At 41.8% G+C, this 17,299-nt stretch overlaps 1 long non-coding RNA gene across 2 annotated transcripts in view; it reads left to right on the top strand.

The window, feature by feature from the left end:
• The window catches only part of LOC138848806 (uncharacterized), a 127,265-nt gene that overhangs the window by 58,517 nt on the left and 51,449 nt on the right, over positions 1-17,299 (top strand). The window contains exon 2 of one of the 2 annotated variants that reach the window (XR_011386901.2): positions 6,926-7,135. The exons of the other annotated variant lie outside the window; for it this stretch is intronic. This is a non-coding gene — a long non-coding RNA (uncharacterized LOC138848806). The remainder of the gene's footprint in view (positions 1-6,925; positions 7,136-17,299) is intronic. 2 annotated transcript variants of the gene reach the window in all.

The following is a 17,299-nucleotide window of genomic DNA, read 5'->3' as shown; positions in this document are numbered from 1 at the left end:
TCATAGGAGTTTTCTAAAAGCAAAAATCCAAAATCACTCAGGGGACAGGCATTTGGTCAGCAATAGCTAAGACACTGTTTGGTTTGCTCTGGTCGCATATCAGTATGGCTGAATTCAAGTCCTGGCCCTGTTTCCCATTCTAGCTTTTTGCCAACGTGCATCCTAGGAGGCAGCATGTGATGGCTCAAGTTCTTGGGTCCCTGTCACCCATGTGAGATCCAGAGGGTGTTCTGGCCTCCTAGCGTTGACTGGACCAAGCTCTGATGGGCACAGGCATTTGTAGAGTGAATGGCATATTTCTCTCTGTGTGGTCTGTATTTGTCTCTGTCTGCCTATTATTTAATATAGATTAAATAATTAGAAATCCCTATGCGGATACAAATAAAAAACCTTGACCTTATCAATATCATTGTGAGTGCTGAGAAAGGGCATATGATAGCAGGGCTGAAGGAAGATTATATCTACACTCCTGCCTCCCAGCCCCCAAATGCATAGTTGGGATTCTTCCATGTGTCACTCAGACAAATCAAACATCCATATCTGAAGGACACAAGCACACTAACAATAGGTGTATTACTAAGAAAAGAAGCAATTTGGACAATGTTGACATTCCTTCACTCCATTCAAATATGTAAGTGATCTGAATATTTTTATTTTACAGAGTTGATGAATTCCACTTCAAAGCAGGATGAAGAGTTATTGTCATCTAGAAGGAGGTGTGTTAAGAGAGGTGCATGGCAGAAGGGAGCCTTGTAGGCCTGTGCCTCTCCTTCCCCACTCCCTAGGGGCAGGCAAAGATTCCTGGGCTAGCTGCCTCCAGCCACCCCTCTGGGGCAGATGCTCCTGAGAGCAGTGGTCAGCCTTCTCTCTACGACCCTGCCAGCTCCTGCCTCATGAAAGAAGCAGGTGCTGCTTGTCTAGTAACAGGACCCAAACTGCTCCGAAGGAAAGTCCCATTTTCCTAGGCTTGGGCCACAGCCCAGCCAATCAACAGCCCTGTCTGAGGCTGTTCACACCTGGGGCTCACCCAGGGCATAGCCAAGGTCCCTAGTCTCTTCCACACACCAGGGAGTTTCTCTCTCAGGTGGGTTGTCTACTATCCATACCACTTGGAGGTCTCTAGATTTGAGAGGCAGCAGTCACCATCCAGTGTTTGCTAGGACAGGCATACTTCAAAAGGTTCATGGAAGATGGAATTAAAAAATTGATCCTGGTGCAAAATGACTTTTGAATCCATGCATAAGAGAGATCTTCAAAAATTCATGGAGGGGAAGGTGTTTAGCCTGATGATTAAGATGTCAGGGTCCCACATCAGAGTATGGAGATTTAGTATCTGTTTCCAGCTCATGCCTGCAGGTTTCTGTTAATGCCTACCCTGGGATGCAGCAGCAATGGGTCACATAGCTGTGTCCTTGCCACCCACCATGTGGCAGACCTTGATTGAGATCCCAGCTCCTGACTAAATGAATAACATTTTTAAAAAAGGTTGATTTATTTTGAAAGTCAGAGTTCCAGACAAAGAGGGCAAGACAGGGAGATAGATTTTTGCATCTTTGCTCACTCCACAGAGAGCCACAATGGCCGGTGCTGGGCCAGGCCAAAGCCAGGAGCCAGGAACTCCATTGGGGTCTCCCACATGGGTATCAGGGGCCCAAATACTCGGGCCATCCTCCTCCACTTTCCTAGGTCATGAGCAGGGAGATGAACTGAAACTGGAGCAGCCAGGGCTCAAAATGGTGCCAATATGGCATGCCAGCATCTCAAATGACAGCTTTCCCAGCTATACCACAATGCTGGCCCCCAAAAACCATTTTTTTGAAAATTCATGGAAAATGTGTATTATGAAAAAACTGAATATGGCTTTTAAAAATCTTTTAATTTCACTTTTCTACAAACTGTTGAAGTATCCTCATGTTTGTCAGACTGGTAAAGCCAATAAATAAATAAATTAGTATTTTAATTCCTATTTGTCTCCCATACCATGAGGTATGGGTAAATGATAGCATTCTATCAACAAAAATCACATTTTCTCCCCAGCAGGGGCTATGAAGTAACATCTGGTATGTATGTTCACGTGTAAGCACAAAACACTTCTAGACTCATGGCCAAGGCTTTGGCAGTACCCATTTTCCTCAAATAACTTTTTTTTTATCTCTCCTCCCAAAAAGAAGATTCTGATATCCAAATCTTCATAAATCTCATTTCTTTGAGGCCATTTTAAATTGCTTGTTACTTTCCAAGGAATCACTGAATGTGTTTTTAATGCAAAGTTCATTGTTCAGTCTTTGATTTTCCAGTTAAAATTTGATTTAGAAGTTTCATGGTGGCCAAGAAAAGCCCTGTCTTCCCCTCCCCAGTTTAGTATCTAATAAGGAATCAGACACAGGAGACAAAAATGTTAGTGGAAATATCAACTATGTCAACCTAACTGATTTGAGAAGTGATTTAGGTACATCAGTATCCCGTACAAGTGAAGCTTATCCCTGTGAGCAGGTGAAAAAGCTCCAGCAGGTGCACTCAAGGGTCCAAAGGGAGCAGGTTGTGTGCAGCCTGACCGAGTCCATTCACCCTCCCAAACTCACTGCTCACATCAGCCACTCCTAACCAGCCAGCAAGAGTTCAGAAGGCACAGAAGACCACTGGAAGGGTTTCGCTTGAATACTCTCAGTTCTGCAGAAAATGAAACAAAGCATTCCTTCTGTCCAAGGAAATACTGGAATTAGACAATCAGTTTCCTATCTTTGCTAGCCTCTGAACATTTGTGTCCCCTAACATTCCTGTGTTGATGTCCTCACCCCCAGGGTGATCCTATCTGAAGGTAGGGCCTTTGGCAGGTGATTAAGTCATGAGGTCATGCATGGGGTTAGTGTCCTTATGAAAGAAGCTCCAGAGAGCTCACTCACCCCTTTCACCAGGAAAGGACACAGCAAGAAGGCGTCACCTATAACCAGGAAGCAGCCCTCACCAGATGTTGAATCTGCCTGCAGCACCTTGATCTTAACTTTCCCAGTCTCCAAAATTCTAAGAAATTCCTGTTTTTGCTAACCACCTGGTCTGTGGTATTCTGTCACAGCATGCCATCCGACCTAAGACATTCTGAAAACTGGAACCTTTCTCCAAGATCACTCTGAAATAAAATAAAAATGAAACCACACAGTGATGTACTGATCACCATTTTTGCCGTGCCGTAAACCCTCTGAGTGTGACTTCTAAGGTTGTTAGCATTATTTGTCCATATGAAGGGTTCCAAAGTACTCCATTTTAAATAAAATTGTAAAATAAACAGCTGATTAGAAAGACTCTGCAGTTCTCTAACAACAGCAGTTGAGGAAGTGTTGACGAGAGGTGTAGGCACAGAAACTTTCCACACCATCAGTCCCTGACCCTTACGTATTAGATTCATTACTTCCACGGATCACTAAAATCAAAATAACGGCCGGCGCCGCGGCTCACTAGGCTAATCCTCCGCCTAGCGGCGCCAGCACACCGGGTTCTAGTCCCGGTTGGGGCACCGGATTCTGTCCCAGTTGCCCCTCTTCCAGGCCAGCTCTCTGCTGTGGCCAGGGAGTGCAGTGGGCCCTGCACCCCATGGAAGACCAGGAAAAGCACCTGGCTCCTGGCTCCTGCCATCGGATCAGCACGGTGCGCCGGCCGCAGCGTGCCGGCCGCGGCGGCCATTGGAGGGTGAACCAACGGCAAAGGAAGACCTTTCTCTCTGTCTCTCTCTCTCACTGTACACTCTGCCTGCCAAAAAAAATAAATAAATAAATCAAAATAACAACAACAAGTGGCGGGCATTTGGATCATCGGTTAAGACACTGTTTGTGATACCCACATCTCAAATTGGAAGTTTCTGTTTGAGTCTTGGCACTAATCCCAATGTCAATTTCCTACTAAAGCACACCCTGGGAGGTAGCAGGTGATGGCTCAAATACTTAGGTCCCTGCCACCAACTTGGGAAACCTGGATTGAGTTCCAAGATCCTGGTTGTTGAGGGCATTTGGAGAGTGTAGTGAATTCATTTGAGAGACACAGAGAAAAATTTAAATAAATTAAAAAAAAAATTTTTAAAAAGCAGTGTTTTCAGTCGCATCCATTTTGTTTTGAAAGACAGGATTTCATTCTTTTTTACAGTTGAATAGCATTCTGTAGTATATATACCACATTTTTTATCCAGTCATCTGATGATGGATATCTGGGTTGATTCCATATCTTAGCTATTGTGAATTGAGCTGCAATAAACATGAGAGTATAGATAACTCTTTCATACACTGATTTCATTTCCCTTGAATACATTCCTAGGAGCTAGGAGTGGGATGGCTGGGTCATATGCTAGATCTACTTTCAGATTTCTCAGGCATCTCCATACTGTCTTTCTAAGTGGCTGTACTAGTTTACATTTCCACCAACAGTGGTTTAGGATAATATTTCCCTCACATCCTAGCAATTATTGGTTTTTGATTTCTGTGTGATAGCCATCAAATTGGTGTGAGGTGAAACTTCATTGTGGTTTTGATTTTTCTTTCCCTTATGGCTAATGATCCTGAGCATTTTCTCATGTGTTTGTTGACCATTTGAATTTCCTCTTTTGACAAATGTCTGTTCAAGTAATTTGCTCATTTCTTAACTGGATTGTTTTGTTGTTGTTGAGTCTCTTGAGCTCTTTAGATTCGAGACATTAATCTTTTTTTAAAATATTTTCCTGTAATTTTTAAAAATTTTTTATTTTATTTAAGATGTATAAATTTCATGTATTTCATATATATATATAGATTTAGGAACATAATGATACTTTCCACCCTTTATAAGTTGCATAATGTGCAAATATTTTCTCCCATTCTGTTGTATATTCATTTTATTGAGTGTCTCCTTTGCAGTGCAAAAGCTTCTTAGATTGAGATAATTCCAACTGTCTATCTTTGTTGTAATTTCTTAGGCTTCTGGGTTTGTTTGTTTTTTTTTTTTTTCAGAAAGTCTTGCCTATTCCAATGTCTTGCAGAATTCCTCCAATGGTCTCATCTAGTAATTTGATGATATCAAGTTATAGCTTTAAATCCTTGACCCATTTTGAGTTGATCTTTGTGTAGGATGTGAGGTAGGGGTCTTGTTTCATACTCTGCATGTGGAGATCCAATTTTCTCAGCAGCATTTGTTGAAGAGACTGTCCTCTCTCCAGGGATTGGTTTTAGCTCCTTTGTCAAAGACTGGATATACCTCTAAGAAAGGGAAGAACCCCCAAACTCTGAAAATACTCTCTAGACAGCTGCCCTGCAGTCAGGCATCATCATGTTGTGCCTGCTCTCTCTACATGCCTTATAAGACATTGCCAGGGTAAACTGCTTGAACATCAGATGCACCCACACTCATCTTTGGTGCAAATTGTTTGTTTTTTTTTTTTTTTAAGATTTATTTATTTATTTTAAAGTCAGAGTTACAGAGAGAAAGAGAGGGAGAGAGAGGGAGAAAGAGAGAGAGAGTGAAAATCTGCTTCTCACTGGTTTACTCCCCCGATGGTCACAACAGCCAGGGCTGGCTCAGCCTGAAAACAGGAGCCTAGAGCTGGATGCAGAGAAAACATTTGATAAAATACAACATTCTTTCATGACAAAAAAAAAAAAACCTTAAAGTATATTGAGTATACAAGGAACATTCCTCAACATAATCAAGGCAATATATGACAAACCCACAGCCAGTGTCATACTGAATGGGGAAAGTTGAAAACATTTCCACTAAGATCCAGAACCAGACAAGAATGCCCAGTTTCACAATTACTATTCAATAATGTTCAGACAGTTTTGGCCAGAGCCATTAGGCATGAAAAAGAAATCAAAGTGAGAAAAATTGGAAAAGAGGAAGTCAAACTATCCTTGTTTGCAGATGACATGATTCTCAATAGGGTAACCAAAAGACTCCACTAAGAGACTATTGGAACTCATAAAAGAGCTTGGTAAAGTTGCAAGATATAAAATCAGTGCACAAAAATCAGTAGCCTTTGTATACACAGACAATGCTATGGCTGAGAAAGAACTTGTAAGATAAGTTCCATTCACAATAGCTACAAAAACTTTAAATACCTGAAATAAATTTAACCAAGAGAGTAAAAGATCTCTACAATGAAAATTACAAAACATTGAAGAAAGAAATATGACACAACAAAATGGATAAATCTTCCATTTTTATGGATTGAAAGAATTAATATCATCAAAATGGCCATACTACTGAAAGCAATTTACAAATTCAATGTTATCCCAATCAAAATACCAATAACATTCTTTTCAGATATAGAAAAAATGATGCTAAAAATCATATGGAAACACAGGAGACCCTGAATAGCTGACATAATCTTAAACAATAAAAACAAACTTGGAGGCATCACAATACCAGATTTCAAGATATACTACAGGCAGTTGTCATCAAAACATCCTGGTACAGGCACAAAAACAGACGTGTAGAGTCATGGAGCAGATCAGAAACTCTAGAATTTGATCCACGCATCTTCAACCTACTAATATTTGACAAAGGAGCTAAAATCAACACTTTTAAACTGGTTAAAGTTGTCCTAGTGAACTGCACTCTAACAAAAGAGGATACGAGTCATTACAGATGGTTACTGATTTACAATGGTTGGACTTACAGTCTTACCATTCATCAGTGGTAGGAAAGCCATAGGCACTTTGTTGAAACTATACTTGGAATAGTGAATTTGGATGTTTTCCTGGGCTGGCACTGTGCATTCCGGTCCTCTCTCATGGTAGTCGGCAGCAGCAGCCCCAGCTGTCTGTCAGCCCCATGGTCATGCTCACGGTCACAAGGGAAACAACTCATCCTCTACATTGAGCATGCTACTCAGCTAGGATGTGTTGTAGGGTAGATGTATTGAGTACATTTTTAAAATTATGTATTCATTTACTTATTTCTTTGATAGATAAACAGAATGAGAGACAGAGAATGAGGTCCCATCTGCTGTTTCACTTGCAAAATACCCTCAAGGACCAGGCTGACAGGGAAGGTGAGAACTCAATCCAGGTCTTACATGGATGGGAGGAACCCTATCACATGAGCCATCACTGCTGTCTGCCAGCACCTACGTTAGCAGGAAGCTGAAATGAGGATCTGAGCTGAGCATCAAATCCAGGTACTCTACTACGGAACATGGGCGTCTTAACCAGCAGCCTAACTGCTAAGCTGAGCTTCTGCTGAATGCATATTTAACTTTGAATATTTTCAACAAATGATGAGTTTGATAAAACATAACACCATCACAAGTTGAGCACCTGTACAATCAAATAAAGTTTAAAGTGGTATAAATCATACAAAAATTCTTGGCCGGCACCGCGGCTCACTAGGCTAATCCTCCGCCTTGCAGCACCGGCACACCGGGTTCTAGTCCCGGTCGGGGCACCGGATTCTGTCCCAGTTGCCCCTCTTCCAGGCCAGCTCTCTGCTGTGGCCAGGGAGTGCAGTGGAGGATGGCCCAAGTGCTTGGGCCCTGCACCTCATGGGAGACCAGGAGAAGCACCTGGCTCCTGCCATTGGATCAGCGTGGTGTGCTGGCCGCAGCGTGCTGGCCATGGCAGCCATTGGAGGGTGAACCAACGGCAAAGGAAGACCTTTCTCTTTGTCTCTCTCTCTCACTGTCCACTCTGCCTGTCAAAAAAAAAATTCTTAGAAGCTGGTAAACAAGAATAATAATGCTTATAAAACAAATTGAGGGAGCAAACTTGTAGTCACTTCAGTCCTCTAGAATAACTTTCATTTGGTTAGAAACTCCTGATTCTCTCTTTCTGAATCTGACCTGGAGTTTGGGCATCGCAGTTCTTTCATAAAGGTGATTTGGCCGCACAAAATCCAGGCAAATTCTGTTTCAAATTCCCTTAGCCTCCTCGGGAGCCATCAATTTAAGCTACCTTCTGTCTGAATTTCCCCTGCCAACAATTTGCTGCTTGATCATTGTTTCCAATTGCTAAAGTGACCCTTAACTATGGCTTCTGGAGAATTCCCTGGTTCCCTCAAAGCAATGGAGAGACCCTCAAACAGTGGGATTTCTTTACCAGCCTTGTGCCTCTTGCAAATACTTAGGTAGTCACATTTTCTCCTGTCCTAAATAGGCACTCTGCAAAACACTGGTGATGTGACATCAAAGGGTGAGGTATTCCCATAAAAACAAGATGCTGTCTATAAAGACCCATGTGTCCTCCTTAAGGCTGTCCTTTATAGCATCCAGAAGCAACATTTTCTCAGCTTCATTCTCTGCCCAGAATGTTGTGGGAGAAATCTGTGCTAGAGTGGCCAGAAAGGGAAATAACCTATTTGTGTATATAGTAGTCCCCTCTTACCCATAGAGGGCATGTTCCAAGACTCCTATAGGATGCTTGCAACTGTGGATAGTACCAAGCTCAATATGTACTATACATTCACACCTATGGCAAACTTCTATCACTTTATAGATTCTTTATGGTGGTTTGAATCTCCAGCATCACCTCTTACGCTTTGGAGCCATTATTTTGTGGAATAAGCGTTACTTGGCCATAACACTGAAATACTGCCACAGTAGTGATCTGATAACCCAGATGGCTGCGAAGTGACTCATGGGCAGGTAATGAGTATGGATATGCTGGACACAGGGATAATTTATGTCCCAGGTTGAACAGCATAAGAAGGCATGAGATTTCAGAATGCTACTGAGAATGGCATGCAATTTAAGATGCATTTTACTTATTTGAAAGGCAGAGTTACAGAGAGGGAGACACACACACACACACACACACACACAAATAGATCTTCTATCGTAGGTTCATTCCTCAACTGACCACAGCAATCAGGGTGAGGCCAGGCCGAAGCCAAGAGACTGGGATTCCATACAGGTTTCCCACCTGTGTAGCAAGGGCTCAAGTGCTTGGTCCATCTTCTGCTGCTTTCCCAGGTGCATCAGCAGAGATCTTAGTCAAAAGACCAGCCAGGACTTCAACTGGCACTTAAATGTGAATTCGGCATTGCAGGTAGCAGCTTCACCCACCGTACCAGAAAGCTGGCCCCTAGAATTGTTACCTTCATGATGAAACTTGACAAGGAAACTTTGAGGGGCCGGCACCTTGGCACAGTAAATTAATCCTCTGCCTGCGGCGCTGGCATCCCATATGAGCGCCAGTTCTGGTCCTGGTTGCTCCTCTTCCAATCCAGCTCTCTCCTGTGGCCTGGGAAAGCAATAGAAGACGGCCCGAGTCCTTGGGCCCCTGAACTCGTGTGGGAGACCAGGAAGAAACACCTGGCTCCTGGCTTCAGATCGGCATAGCGCCAGCCATTATTACCGTTTGGGGAGTGAACCAGCTGAAGGAAGACCTTTCTCTCTGTCTCTCCTTCTCACTGTCTGTAACTCTCTCTCTCAAATAAATAAATAAAAATCTTTTAGGAAAAAATGGAAACTTTGAAATGAAAAAAAAAATGCAGAGAAGAGATTTGTTTGTTTAATCAATGTTGCACCTGGGATGTAGTGAGTACCTTTGTCTTTCTCAAGTTTCTCAGGGTTTTCTCAAGTGGTGGAGGAATGTGACAGATGGGCCCAGTGAAAATCAGGGCAAAAACTTAGCTCCTCACGAAGAGAGTTCAGAAACAACATTTATGTGTGTCGGCGCTGTGGCGCAGCGGGTTAACACCCTGGCCTGGAGAGCCGGCAGCCCATATGGGCGCCAGTTCTAGTCCCAGCTGTTCCTCTTCCAAACCAGCTCTCTGCTATGGCCTGGGAAAGCAGCAGCAGATGGCCCAAGTCCTTGGGCCCCTGCACCCACGTGGGAGACCCGGAAGAAGCTCCTGGCTCCTGGCTTCATATCAGCGCAGCTCTGGCCGTTGCGGCCATCTAGGGAGTGAACCAGTGGATGGAAGACCTCTTTCTCTGTCTCTACCTCTCTCTGTAACACTGCCTTTCAAATCAATAAAATAAATTTTAAAAAAAATGTATGGAATCCTGTACTCATTCATGAATGTATTCATTCAACATCTATTGAACGTCTTCCATATTCCAGGAACCACTAAAACTCTGGGGACCACACGGTAGGCAAATATTGCTGTCTGCTCTAGGAAGACCCTATAGATCAAAGGAACAGACATGCACACACTTTATTGAAACACAATGTGATAATGCTTTTAATCAAGATATAAACCAACTGCTACGAGAGGACAGTCCAATGAGCAACCACTCTCCTGGTGAAATCAGGTCATGCTTCAATGGAGTGTGATATTTGAGCTGCAGTCAAATGTGTTTCACATCCTTAGAATCATTTCAGTTGAGAAAAAGAAAGATATTTGAAATTGTTTTTATTTCAGTTCATAAATGTAAACATATAGAATTGGGAATATACAACACGGATGTAAAATATCACAGAAAATATGAACTTCTCAGTTATCCAAATTTTTACCCTTAGTAGAAACTATACAGTCTAAATATTTAAAATGCTTATTTAACCACCCAAACTGAGATTGTTTTCTGTTAAGAGGATCGATCATTCTTCAAACATGGATTACAAATACACACAGATTCCTCTTTATTCATAATCTTTAAAAAGGAGACATAAGATGGTATTCTACAAAATTTCTTTATTGGAAACTATTGTTTACCTCATGTCAAAAATTTATTACCATAATTAAAATCCTCATGGTTTATCATAGGAATATAAGAGAATATAAGAGGCTGACATAAAATCTGGAGGACTTTAAGAAATATTTGGCTGAGAATGAATTCATTAGGGTGTTAGTACTAGAAATATTTGACTAAACAGAAATTCCCTGAAGACTCAACACTGCAGTATTTTATCAACTGTACCTGAACTTTCTCCCCTACCTGTTTCACCCACCATTCTACCCCATCTCAAGTGAAGACCACCAAACCTTCATGTTGCCCAGGTCAAAAATGGGCCCTCTGTAGGATTTCTGATTCTTGGAATCCTCACAGAGCTTTCATCAGTAAACCTGACCTGAAGGTGTGGAGGGGAAGCAAAATGCAGACTCAGCTTCTTCTACCACGTACTCACAGCAGAAATCACTGCTGTGACCCGAAATCCATGTGAGTTCTCCCCATCAGCAAGCAAGCAAGCAAGCAACTCTGCCCTAGACACCAGCTGGGGGTCCTCTAATTCAAATCTATTTTGATACTGTCAATCTGTAGATAATATCAGCTCCCGCCGGACCTCCAGAACTTCTGAGCAATGTGCCCCCAATTAAAATCCCCATGAGCCCTTTCTCAGATTTGATTAATTTGCTTGCGATGCCCGCAGACATCTGGGAAACTCTTATTTTTACCATTTTATTATAAAGGATATGTTAAAGAGCAGTCAGCTGCAGGAGATACATAGGTGAGGTCCAAGGATCCCAGGCATCTCTGCATATCATCTCTTCCTCCCGGCCATGGGGTGGAATCACTTCAGATGTGGTGGTGGGAGGTGGGTCTTATGACTTACTATCAGACAAGATAGACCACAGAGTTCCCTCCAAGACATAAAGGTGGGGGAGGATTAGTGTCTATGACTCATCTTGAGGAAGAGAAATTCTGGCTTCTATGGCCTCCTTGGAAAGAAGAAAATACAGGTGAGACGGGGGGAAGGAGAGGATCAGAAAGATGTTGCTTTCTCAGATCTCCTTCTGAGGCTGAAAAAACCAAATATCGTAACAAAGGATAGTCTTTCATCTGTATTGAGCTGAAGCCATTTCTTTTTGTTTTAAGATTTATTTATTTATTTGAGAGACAGACTTACAGACAGGGACCAATGTGGGGGGCGGGGAGCGGTCCTCCATATGCTGGTTCACTCCCCAAATGGCCACAACAGCCGGAGCTGGGCTGATCCGAAGCCAGGAGCCAGGAGCTTCTTCTGGGTCTCCCATGGGTATGCAGAGCCCCAAGCACTTGGGCCATCCTCCCCTGCTTTCCCAGCCATTAGCTGGATCGGAAGTGGAACTGCCACGTCTCGCATTGGCACCTATTTGGGATTCCAGCACCACAGGTGGAGGCTTAACCTACTATGACACAATACTAGCCCTGAACTGAAACCATTTCAAAATAAGAAAGACCATGAGATTTATAAGCCAGGAATCATTTATTAATATTTACACACACACACACATATACAAATACATATACATATATGTGGTGGAATGAGAAGGTCATGCCAAGATGGCCTCTGGCAAGCAAGCATCAGTTACTCAGGAAATGGCTTTGGAACTCACCTGGCAAAGGAGCCTGCCTGGCAACAGGCAGTGATTGGTTACGGCATAAACCGCCCCTTGACTAGATGGGCTGCCTTGGCTATATATGCTGCTGCACCAATTGAAATAAATGAATCTGTAAGCTGCTTGCCTCTAGCCTGCTTTCACCCGACTCCCAGTGTCTGTGTGGTGACTCCGCACCTCAGCCTCCACTGTGCTCCTACTCTCAGAACAAAACCACAGCAACACATATACATATACATATACATATACATATACATACACACACATATTCTTTAAGGTTTACTTTAAGAATACATACAGAATCTGACCTGTTGACTACCCATCAGGTTATCCTATTGGGTCGTTCCTTCACTCTGTCACCTGATTGTCCCTCTTGCACACAGAGCAGAAGCGCACATCTTTAAAATCTCTTGCAAGAACTTAACTCTCGTTCTGTGTCACCTCTCCCACTGTGCCTCTTAATACTCCCCATTTGCTGTGGTGCACTTACTGTTTCTCCTCCACGTAGGCCCATCCAGGCCTGGTGTGGTGAATATTCTGTCTGGTACGCTCTTTACCCCCTTCACATCATTGTTTAATGCCATCTTTGCAGTAAATATTGCCCTGGTCAGTCCATATCTGTCTCTACACAAACCCCACCCACAAGTCCTTACTTTTAGTTCAAAGCAAGAATTATCTTCTAATACTGTATAATTTACATAGTGATCATCATTGATTTTCTGTCGCTCCCTGTTAGAACGCCATGCTCATAAAGACTAGATCTGAGGCTCTCTTCTTCACTGGTTATCTCTGAAACAACGTCTAGCATAGTTGTCACTACATATTTGCTGAAGCTAAGTAACTTACTGTCATCTTCGTACTGTCCATGCTTTCTATCCCATCAATTACCTTTGAAGCCGTTGCAATATGACACCAGCTTCTCTGAGTTCTCATGGATTACTGATCACATCTCCATCATTCTGTGCCAATTCTTTTCCCTCTTTCCACTTAGACCTGCATCATGGACGCATCAAAGGAACCAGTGCTTATTTCTACCCTCTCCACCTTCCTTACTCCACATATGACCTCTTACCATCCTAATGGTGAAAACTTCAACTCTTTGCTGTTAGTATCAAATGTGTTCCTCCACCAGGCATTTCCATTCACAATTAGATTGCATCAAGATACCCACTGAATATTTCCACTTGGATGTCTGCTGGGTGTCTCAATGTTAGCATGCTCCATGCTGAACTCCTGCCTCCTGTTCAGTCTAAGCTCCTTCTGACTTCTACCCCATTTTAGTTAATGAGAACTCATGCTTCCATTTTCCCAGTTCAAAAACTCTGGAATGATACTAAGTTTCCCTCTATTTCCTCATATCTTAGGTTTATTGGTTTTTCTTCCAAATATGCCTTGCCACTGACCATTCCCAGTTTTACTACCTTGAAGCTCTGTCCCCTTCTAACCTGAATTGTTACCTTCTAATGCATTTTGGGTTATTCTCCAATATTCACCAGGATAATCTTTTAAAAACATAAAAAAAAATCATTTGTTCCCTCTGCTCAAACCCCTCCCATGTCTTCCAGTCTCAGTCAATGCTACATCCAAATTCTCACCCAGGATCCATGAGGATGCAACTGACCCTGCTCCCGCGTACCTCTCGGTTCTCCAGGATGATGAACACCCCTGCGGTTCCACAGACATAGCACACATCTCCACCTCTAGGCTTGTCCTTTCCTTGTTCCCTCTGCCTGAGCTGCTTTCTCCTCAGCTGGCCCCAGGTGTTTCACATTCACCCTCTTCAAGTTTGTGTTCAAATCCCTCACCCTAGAAGCCCTCTATTACATCTCAAAATATAAACAACACCCTCAGCACTCTCCACCCTTTACCATTCTGGAGCTTTGGGCTTTGTTATTTGTATATGTTATTCTCTTCTGTCAACATGCAATGGAAACTCCCTGAAAGCGAGAATCTTGTTATTTTATTGACAGAAATGTGCCCAGAACAAGAATAAATAGTTTTAAATAAATGAGCAATATGTTTTCGGAAATGCTTTTACTAAGAGGAATTTGTCCCCTTCCTGGGAAATCCCAGTCACATGATCGCTACCTTACACAATATGTGAAAATTAACTCAAAAGTAGATCAAAGACCTACATGGAAGAGTTAAAAACTGCAAAAATCTTAGGAAAAAACATACGAGCAAACCATTCTGACCTGTGAATTGACAATGATTTATAAGATATGATACCAAAAGCACAACCAACCAAAGAAGAATCATTAGATTTTACTTTGTAAAATTTAAAAACTTTAGTGTTTCAAAGGACACCCTCAGTTAAAATTAAAATTTAGTTAAAATAACTAAAAGTAAAGAGATACTACAGTGAATGAGAGAAAATATTTGCAAATAATGTCCTTGATAAGAGACATATTTAGAATATATGGAGAACTAAGAATTCTTAAACTCAGTAATAAAATGACAAATAACCCAATAAAATAGGCAAAGTATTTGAAGGATAGACGTTTCTCTGAAGATGATGTGTAAGTGGCAAATAGCTAACATCATTATTCATTAGGGAAATGCAAATCAAATCCACAATGAGATATCATTTTATATCCAATAACAAACAATCAAATGTTGGTGAGGACAGAGGGAAATGTAAAATGATGCATGCAGCAACTTTGGAAAATACCCTCAAAAGATTAAAAATATAGTTACCATATAACAGCAATTTCACTCATTGGAATATACTCAAAATAAATTAAAACCTGTGGATGAATGTTCATAGCAGCCTTACTCATAACACCCAAAGTGGAAAAAACACCAGTGTTTATGAATTAATTAATCCATCTAAGTAGATTATTATTCAGCAATACAAAACAAATATTTATACATGGTACAATGTGATAAATCTTTAGTATACTGAGTGAAAGAAATCACTTACAAAAGATGACATACTGTACGGTTCCATTTTACGAAACGTCCAGCATGGGTAAATCTATAGAGAAAGGAAATAGGTTAGTGTTTGCCTAGGACTGGGTGTGTGTGTTGGAGTATGAGTATTGTATGGGAGAATTGCAGAGGATCACTAAAGACTAGAAAGTTTCATTCTGGCATGATAAAAATTCTTTAAAGTTGATTGTGTGATCCACTCTCTGAATGCAGTAAGTATATGTGGTTTTTATTAGTGTCCTTGTCTATTGCCTATCGTTTTCAGAAAGTGAACCTCATGAAAACGAATCCATTATTCTGTTCACTGTTGTTCCCACGGTACCTAGAACACTGCTTGCCACAGAGTAGACACTCAGTGAACCCTCAGTCACAAAACTGTTTTGGAAGTTAGAAAGCAGAGACAGATACAGAGCCAGGACAGGGCTGCCGGGGGAACAGTATTTGTATGTTTCTCACAGAATAAATATTTTGGGTGGAATCATTTTATCAATTGACAAAAATATTTTCTAAGAGATTTCTTTGATAACAAGAGTTTACTACATTATTAACTGTTTTAATGAAGTGTCCTTGCAAAGAAATTGTCTCATCTAAACACCCTGGAGTTGCATCTTGATCTTGACTTTGCTAATTAAGTTATAAAAAAGGTTTGCAGAAGAGGTTTTGATGAAGTCCAGAAGCAGTCCCTGCTTGGAACACTATATACAGGTGACTTTTTTGATGACTTTGTAGATAACCAACCAAATACACTGATCATATAACACAATGTTATCAATTACCTTCATTAAATTGATAGTCATTTTCAAAAGATTCCAACTATCAGAGAAACATCTGTGTCTCTCTTCTGTGATTTGTTTTTTTCTTGAATTTCACTACTGAAAGCAAAATGTCATTTAGACTACTTTTTCTTCAAAACTGAAGATTCCACATTGCTCATGCAATGGAATGTTGGGTTCTCTGGCTCAAGGTAATGCTACAAAGCTATTTATGGATGCTGCAGTGTCTGAACGATATAAAAAAGATATTCCCAGGAGGTTGACTTGAGAAAACACAAACACTAAAATAGCAAGTAAAGTTTGGAAATTGATGACAAGGTCAAAATACAAATATATATTTACCACCTGAAGTATCTGACACAGTTCTTTTTTTATTATTATTGAGTTCAGGTGTTCTTTTCAAAACTATATGAATTTCTCAGTAATAGCACACTTACTGATTTTACAGAAAATATTTGCACTGCTCCATTTTGTTCAAGGCAGGAATAAATGGTTACGTCTTCCTCTATACAATAAGATACACAAAGAAAGCTACAATAAAATATATCTAATTGTTGTTAACCAAATGGATCATAAATTTTTATTTAAGTAAGGTTCAAATGAGAACTAGAGAAGCTCCAACTCAAGTCACTTAATTTTGAAAAATTGCAGAAACAGAAGAGAAAGAATATGTAGAACCCTGCTATGAGTTGAATGTGTCTTCCAAAAAGCATATGTTGTAAGCTAAAATCACCAAGGAAACTGTGGTGGAGGCACAGCCTAACAGGAAGTGTTTATATTTTGAGGTCTGCACACTTTTTTTTGACAGGTAGAGTGGACAGTGAGAGAGAGAGATAGAGAGAAAGGTCTTCCTTTGCCGTTGGCTCACCCCCATTCCCCAAATGGCACCGCGCTGATCCAAAGCCAGGAGCCAGATGCTTCTCCTGGTCTACCATGCGGGTGCAGGGCCCAAGCACTTGGGCCATCCTCCACTGCCTTCCCGGGCCACAGCAGAGAGCTGGCCTGGAAGAGGAGCAACCGGGACAAAATCCGGTGCCCCAACCGGGACTAGAACCCGAGGTGCCGGCACTGCAGGCGGAGGATTAACCTATTGAGCCACAGCGCCGGCTAAGGTCTGCACTCTTTTTTTTTTTTTTTTTTTTTTTTTTTTTTTTTTTTTTTTTGACAGGCAGAGTGGACAGTGAGAGAGAGAGACAGAGAGAAAGGTCTTCCTTTGCCGTTGGTTCACCCTCCAATGGCCGCCGCTGCAGCCGGCGCACCGCGCTGATCCTGGCAGGAGCCAGGAGCCAGGTGCTTTTCCTGGTCTCCCATGGGGTGCAGGGCCCAAGCACCTGGGCCATCCTCCACTGCACTCCCTGGCCATAGCAGAGAGCTGGCCT

The sequence above is a fragment of the Oryctolagus cuniculus genome, chromosome 2 (genome assembly GCF_051225735.1).
Source record: "Oryctolagus cuniculus isolate XC-2025 breed Fujian yellow rabbit chromosome 2, ASM5122573v1, whole genome shotgun sequence".
In the NCBI taxonomy this organism is placed as follows: domain Eukaryota; kingdom Metazoa; phylum Chordata; class Mammalia; order Lagomorpha; family Leporidae; genus Oryctolagus; species Oryctolagus cuniculus.
The sequence above is the reverse complement of the archived record's forward strand: the minus strand, read 5'-3'. Positions and strand labels throughout refer to the sequence as shown.